The following is an 8,325-nucleotide window of genomic DNA, read 5'->3' on the forward strand; positions in this document are numbered from 1 at the left end:
ATAAATTTTGCCAAATAGGTATCGGCTGACTGTTTAGTCTGCAGTCTGCAGCTACTCCAAAATCACATATGTGTACCTGAATAACCTTTACGAACAATAAACTGGTTTGGTCGTTTTTTGTGAATATCGTTTAAATTGTGGTTTTAGTAGGTATATGACCTCCAAGGTCGACTAATCGGTTTAAATAGGCTCTAATATTGTTGGATAGTCTCTTAGCAATATTGCTGCATTTCCTAACTTACGTAGGTATAGTAAATAGTGCCTATCTGAAAATGTTCACCATCTTACCACAAAAACTTTTAAACGTCAGTTTATGCCTTGTCTAAAAAAATGTCAAATTATGACGTTGACATATAGTTCATTTTGCAGCCAAAATTTTATTAGACAAGTGTAAAACAGTGGTTAAAGTTTTTGTAGTAAGGCCATCAATGTTTACCACTAAAATCAGGGTTTAAGAAAACCATTCTAGAGGACATTTAAAAAGAACAGAGATCTTTCTCATGGCACCCCGGGGGGAATAATTATATTTTTTTCATATCTACTATTGTAAAAGGGAAGAAAAGGTATTAAAACGAGGAAAAGACAGATTTTCTATAGTCAAATCGCCGATTTGAAAGGCGGCTAATTATGGTTTGGATACAGATATAGTTTAATGATGCACCTTTAGTCTTTATGTACCTATAACCAAAATTGAACGTCATATGCGCTCATGACATCATGTACGAATTTAAACGATGCGACACATATTGTTATCAATGCAAATGCAAATAATAACACATATGTATTAATAATTAGTTATAGTGAGTCAACATACGTAGGTACCTAATACAAAGGTCGTAATATTTATGTATAAATAAAATAAGGGGTAAAGGTGCACACAATATCTCTTGGTGCATAATTTAGTCACGAAATGACTAACCTAACCAATTAGGTACATAAGTTGAATATAACATGTTGTAAACGTATGTCATGACTCACTTTTGATCAAAATGTTACGTTTCCGACCTACATTTTTACATTTAGGTTACTTATTTTTAGCCTTCTTGCGGTTTTCCTTACTGCCACGATTAGTAGAAAGCTTCATCTAAACTATTATTAAAATCGAGGAAAAACTAGGAAAAGTCGACGATTTAATGAACTCATTATATTATTGGTACTAGGTAGGTACTCTACTATTAGGTATTATAAAGGTAAGACACACAGTCACAGTTGGTACACTCCTACAATCGAACCCGAGATCACAGCAATCATATTTGACCACTAACCCATTGTCAGTCTTAAGGTTCAAAGCCCGTGCTTTAGTTGACGTTGGTTAATTACAATACTGAGAAACAATTAGGTACCTGAGACCACATAATTGTATGTCTGTAATTGTCAGTTCATGACAATTGTGGTATTGCTTCATGGACACGTGTCATCATGTCAAAGTTCAATGACTTACGTATCAACTAAGCATTCGAGTATGTCATACTTTGAGTCATGTTGATAACAAGAGAGGTGTGCACTTTGAAGTTGCCTCTCGAATCGGTCAGAGGGTTAATTGTTGCGGGCGAAGAGTAACAACAAGTAAACAATTACTAATAAGACCAATTCGGCAAATTACCGATGAGTAAATAAATGACGACCAACTGTCTGGCATATACCTACAATTTACATTAATACTTACGATACAATCAAATTAAGTTATATTATAAAAAATAAAATCTTATTTATACTTACAAAAAGATTTGCAAATTGAAAATTACTTTGGAGAAGAAAATGGAACACTATTATTTTTATTTTCATACTTTCCGTAAGCTGTGAAATATTTATCACCCTGAAAATAAAATGTAATGCAAAGCCTTAAAAAAAAGTTTCACAGTTCATTTCTTTGTGCGTCACGCTAAGTAGGGAAGTTACAAGATATTCGAAGGCTCCATTTTTTGCTGATTAAATTCGTTATTCGTTCTGCAAATCACGCTGTTCCTTCGAGATCATGATTTACCATTTTTGATAATCCTAGCAATGTCTGATAAGTTTATGTATGGAGGATCTAATTACCTATGAGTTGTGGTTATGACGTCACTTCTAAGAAACTTACGCAAAGTAAAGCATAAGTAAGCCTGTGTATGGGGTTACCTGGCCTTGACTCTTCCTCAACTTATTGAATAACGTAAACAATATAATATTTTATTTTTACATACTGCTTCAAATGAATGGACCTGTGCAGATTAGTATTCTACGTTAAAAAGAAAACTAGCATGGATCATTATCATCCTCCAAACCTTTTTCCCAACTATGTTGGGGTCGGCTTCCAGTCTAACCGGATAAATATCAAACTATCGGACTACAGCATAGAGAAAACTCTCATGGATGATTGTTCAAATTGATACTTTTTACTAAAGTGGTACAGAGTAGATACTTAATTCTGTATCTAATTATTACGGAACTCCCAAAAAAATCTGCCATTGTCTAATTACACAACATCATTTAGTATCAATTATCGAATTCCAAAGTATTGTGTTTGTTTCATAATTAATTGGATAATAACAATTTTCATTGTGTGTTAATAACCCAACTACACGTTATTAAGATATCAATTTGTGTCATTAATAGAACATGAAGTAACTTTTTGCTGAGATTGTTTTTTATAAAAATTATTTGTGAGAAATCGGCGTTTCTGTTCTGGTATGGAGCAAGTAATTTTTTTTTTAATTAAGATAATATGAAGAGTGTTGATAGAAAAAAAAATTGTATTAATTATTTTGGTAGAGTGTGAAATTGCATATTTAATTTATTTATTTCCTTATCTCTCATTCAATTGATTTTACTGTTTCTGATTTCCAATTAGGTGATAAACATACTTTACCTAAGTATTTCAGAAATGTTTCGATCGGAACTAATCGTATGACACTTCTAGGTTTATTTTGATCTTATTTCGTCCATTATGAGAAAAAGGAAAAGTTGTTTTATGGTAAAACCCTAATATAATAATAACATACAAAACACTAGTATAGGCTTATTCATTGACCTACCAATAACGGAATTTCCATTATTTCTCTTCCTTAAAACCTACCACGAATCGGCCTAGCGTTACTTGTAATTTATTTCATACAACGAACGTAAAAGACCAATGGCCCATGACTATTGCAAACACATTCACAATGAATGCAATCAGAATGACGTCATTAACAATGAACATAGTACCTAAATGCAAGTCAGTATTAATTACCTAGTCTACAAAATGAAGGAAATTAAACATTTATATATATTGGTAATTTCCCAAAGGATAAAATGGGAATACTAGCTAGGTTAGGTACATACATATGTTTCTTGCCTTTTGTATTTTTTAATACTTTATAAATAATTGGTCATTATTCATGCAAGCTAATTATAACTATACATACGTCGTAAGAGTGTAAATAAATTTCATATATTAGCAAAATCACATCATACATATGTGTATGGGCACTTTGACGTTGCTTGGCGGACGGTAATAGGCTCATGTGGTATGGCTTTTGGAGCCATTTATACTGTATCTGTACTTCTATACCTACTAATTATATAATAAAGAGAGAAAATTTTTTGTTTCTTTGTTTGTACCCTAAAGGCTCCGAAATTACTGAACAGATTTGAATAATTCTTTCATACTATCCTATGTTAGGAAGACACACAATCCCCGAGTATAATAGTATGCATCGATTGTAGAAAGAAATTTTCCCGGGAGGCGGGTGGAACAGCTAGTAGTATATTTTATATGTTTTATGATTTATGGAAATGAAATAACATTAAAAAACAACAAACAAAACATGGCACCGCACCAAACTTTTTTCGAATCTTTCATTCACGTACCTTTCATTAGTGACCAATATTATTGTTTTGCCTCTCGTAGTAACTTGCTATTTTAAAAGTATTGCAAGTAAAATAAATGTGACATCTTTCACAGAGAATTCGTCTTTGAGAAGGCCACTGGATTTTTTACAGGAAAATATCAACACAGCGAGAATATAAATTATTTTTGGAAAAAAAAGCATTCTCTTCAAATGAAAATTATTTTAAATAAAGAAGTAGTGAATTTACTGAACAGATTTTGTCAATTCTTGTAGCTTGTTGTCGTAGGATTTATTTTGTCCTGTTACGGGAAGTAGCCAGGGTGACATCACGGTAAACGCTTGTTTATCATATAAAGTTATTTTTAATTAGTATTGTGAAATCAATATCGAGATTAAATCTTGTCTTATTTTCCATAATAAAATAAAAAAATACATATTTATCGAAGCGTACATCGCCTTGCGTGACTATGCAATCATCAACAGGATGCAGACATAAAAATAACCAGACAATATTAAAAATACTTAAGTAGTTATATCTATAACTATTTTTGTATAAGATGGAATAAAGAAGAGCTCACGACTTCACGCTAAGCCTTGATATTTGCGTTATCGCTTTCCGATCACGAAGGAGACATTTATTAAAGTGCCAACAAGTGGCAAATGAATTTAGAGGTATATTTCAGTTAAAAATACGACCCTGGCTTCATGTGACCTAAGTCTGGTCCTAAATGAGAATGAATGAATTTCAATCTATGTACATATATTGGGAAAACCCAAGAACTGAAAGTGGAGCTGGTGAGGGGAAAAACGTTTGGCATGTATTTGACCCGAGTTGGCATAAATGATTGTATTTTTTAAATTAATTTGCAAATATATTTTCTTGCTACTGTAAACTTTAGTAGAAATGTATAGATACTTTATCTGAAATTGACCTTTTGAAATGAATGAATTACGTTGTCAATAAGATTTTTTTTAAGTTTCTTCTAGTGTTTTACGTTTGTAGAAAGAGCATATTAGCTTAGAAGGTTTGTAGTACTTGCTTATTGAGGTATCATCATTAAGAGAAGCTCTTTAAAAATATTAATGTCATAAAAGCTCTAAGGTACCTACTTATACATTTGTCATTCAATATAATGTATATAGTAATAGCAGAATTTCTGTTTCTATCCCATATTAAAGGGTATGAAGGAAGGAAGAAGCATAGTTGCGTTATCTTGTTCCTTTTTATTTATCTTTATACTTTATACAACCTTCCATTTGTCTTATAAAATATATGTATTAATCAGGCTTTCCCGGAAATTCTTCATCCTATTCTACAGGTGCAAAAAAATATTTATGACAGGTCCATTTTCACCTAACATATAGTCTGAACGTGGTCAAAACTCGAGAAAAATGTTCAAAGTTTCCCGTAAGATGAGTAGAACAGTCGAATAGAAAACTTCTTTGAAATCTTTTCTTAAAGGGTGACATGAAAAAGCTAAAAATCTGTTATTTTTGGATTATGAATGACTGAGAAATTTTTATTTTTAGTGTCGTTACGTTTTAAATGCATAGCATCGTCGTAATACTAAAAATAGTATGTTTGGCAATAGTGTCGCGTACACGCAAATCACCGCATTCACGCAATCGGTTATTCAATTCCTAGCTTTTTATTATTTGGCACTGATTCTTTTCAAGCTGATCCACAATAGGCTCATCATCTCCCGAGCCTTTTCCCTTGTATAATAGGCTGTAACTAAAAATATATTTTCTTCATTTACTATCGAGCCAAACTTGCGTATTGTGAACTAAATTATCTACTTGAATAATGTATCTAGTTTGAAAACCAGATGCGAGGTTCATAATTTAAATTGTACCGAGGATTCAATCATTATCGAGAGCATGTGTTATTCAGAGCACCGCTGAAAGGTTCCTGGCTTATGACGCACTAAATCATGAATTGGAGTAGGCATCTACGAATTGCGAACACTTTCAATAGGTTTATGGTTATTGATACTCACTGGATATGTTTAGGATATAAGTCGATGTTTTCAGAAAAGTTGAAGTACTTACCTGAAACAAAAACAAGGAACATATTAAATTTGAGAAAAAAATGCAACAAAAATAACATAGATTAGGAATAAAGTAAGTGCAATTATGATTGCATCTAGACAGCACTTTATTTAAGTTTGGTAAGATTCTTACAATTATTGTCTGAGAACGTTCACATGCGAATTAGTGTTTCAACAGTAACGGCAGTTTGCAGGTGAGATTATTAAAGAAGTGGAAACTCTTCTAAACATGTTGCTAAAACTACTGTGACGTATTATTGAGTACTGATTACATTGATTTCCAAAATAATATAAATTAACTTCACTTTGCCCTCGCGTGCACAGTTTAACAATGAACCCTTGCCTCTTAATTTCTGACCACAACACAAGGTTGGTATCAATCAAAGAATCTATCAAAAGTTCATTCAAACTTCATTAGATGTTCTTCGACAGCGAGCAACCAGCCTTTTTTAAACTTCCATCCCGATTTCTGATTGGCCAATTTTGCAACTTCTGACATATAACCTGACATTTGACATGTACCGAGATTTGCTGATCTCTGAATGTTGGGAACTAACCGTATTGGAGGTCAACGCTAACTATACCATTATAGACAATGTTTACAAAGTAAATAAAGGTTAGGAACTTTACTTTGGCTAAATGTAGGTGTTCTTATGATCCGGGTAAAATGCCTTTCAAAATAGAAGTTAAATTACGTTTAGACCACTTCTTCTACCATAAAAATATGTAGAAAATATTTAGGCCTAATCCTAATTTATCAAATGTTCTTGCTCTATTTATTCTAACAGGCAAAAATAAATCTGAATATTCCAGGAGTCAAATCTTTTTCTACAGCTTAATTAAGTGTAAATTTCAGTCAGGCACATAGTTGGCTATAAAGCTCTATAAGCAATATACACCATTGAGGACAATAAATTCAGTGTAGTATCTACAGTGGAAATTCATAATTCATATAGTATGTTGAAACCTATTGTGTAATTGGTCCGTAATTTGCTCTAGTACGATACATTGCAAACATTAATGTGGCAGGCGCAATAACTGCAGGACCAAAACATACTTTTGTTTTCTCAGTTTTCTACATAAAATATTATTTATATTCTGAATTTAAGAAACTCATCGCTAAACACAGTGATGTTGAAAAAATGTATGCATATCCATATGTGTTTATGGGCTATAAAACTGCTGATGATAGGTAATAATTAAAAGAAAACGTAAACCTATAAATAGAAAGGCGCTTAAGATAGCTTTATACTGAGTAAGACAGGACTCCACTCATCATAAAAATGCTTAATGGTTGCAATGAACTATAATAATGACTGCTAACGACTCCGGATGTTATGTAGACAATTGCTATCGCTTCTAGTCGGTTAGAAATCATTATCTTTTTTTCTTTTTTATCCTGCATTAAGGTTTAATATCGTTAGTTGCTATTTTTTCATGATCTATGTGACATTGAGAGGTTTAAGATTATGATATAAAATTACATTAGTTATACGGAGACGTATTGTATCAATTAAAGTCTTACAGCCTACTAAAATAAAATTTTCTTTTTTTGTGATTTGTCGGGAACACATGCGCCACGGAGGTAGGTACCTTACTACATTCCATGGTTTTATCCATATCTTGGGGAAATTTGGGTCCAATTTCTCTCCACACCACATTAAAATTCAGTTTTGAGAAATGCATATGAGTCATAAGAAAGTGCCATGTGTAGTTCATATTGTTAAGTGAAAGCATAGAATGGGACAGTACGGTAGGTAACCATTATATGGACAAGTTACTTCGCTAACCACAAGCGAAACCCGGTCACCACAAAGGTTTGCATAGAAACAGGAGTTCTGAACAGCTCAGAATCACTTCTCAAAAAAACTTTCTGTTTTAAATTAATATTTCTGTAGTTAAAAGAAATAAATTCCGAGTGAATTGCACTGATTTTGCTTTAATGACTGAAAGAACGACATTAAATACAGATAGATATAAAATTATTATTAGAATAAAAAATATGTGATGATTGATAATATATTCGTAGTAGGTAGTAGGTATGTAACAGGAAAATAGCTAAGAAATATGTTTGAATATCTGATAGGAGTAATAAAATTGTTTAAATTAAATTCCGCGTGTTTTTCCTAAAGTGAAGATAATATTATTTACATTAGGTAGATTAAATATAAACCTATTGACATTATAGGTCATTGAAGGAAGAGCTATAATTTTTGTACACGTATTGTGTGTATCTTCTTAAAAGTTTGCGAAACTCTTATTAATTTTATATCAAAATGTAAAATCGAAATCTGAAAATAACAAAATAGTTATAAGAAGCAATAGAGGCTGCGGCATGAAGATGTACCTATACAAATTGTCACGTCTATCAAAATCTGAACCAAAACAGATGTATGGTTAACAATTGTATTGATTGTTTATCTCCACTGCAGTTGAAGGGTTATCAAGTAACAATTTCGCGC

At 32.1% G+C, this 8,325-nt stretch overlaps 1 protein-coding gene across 1 annotated transcript in view; it reads right to left on the reverse strand.

The window, feature by feature from the left end:
• LOC110374604 (uncharacterized) overlaps positions 1–8,325 on the reverse strand; it is a 143,794-nt gene that overhangs the window by 77,431 nt on the left and 58,038 nt on the right. The gene's annotated exons all lie outside the window — the stretch shown is intronic.

This window comes from Helicoverpa armigera, chromosome 12 (genome assembly GCF_030705265.1).
Source record: "Helicoverpa armigera isolate CAAS_96S chromosome 12, ASM3070526v1, whole genome shotgun sequence".
Lineage (NCBI taxonomy): Eukaryota > Metazoa > Arthropoda > Insecta > Lepidoptera > Noctuidae > Helicoverpa > Helicoverpa armigera.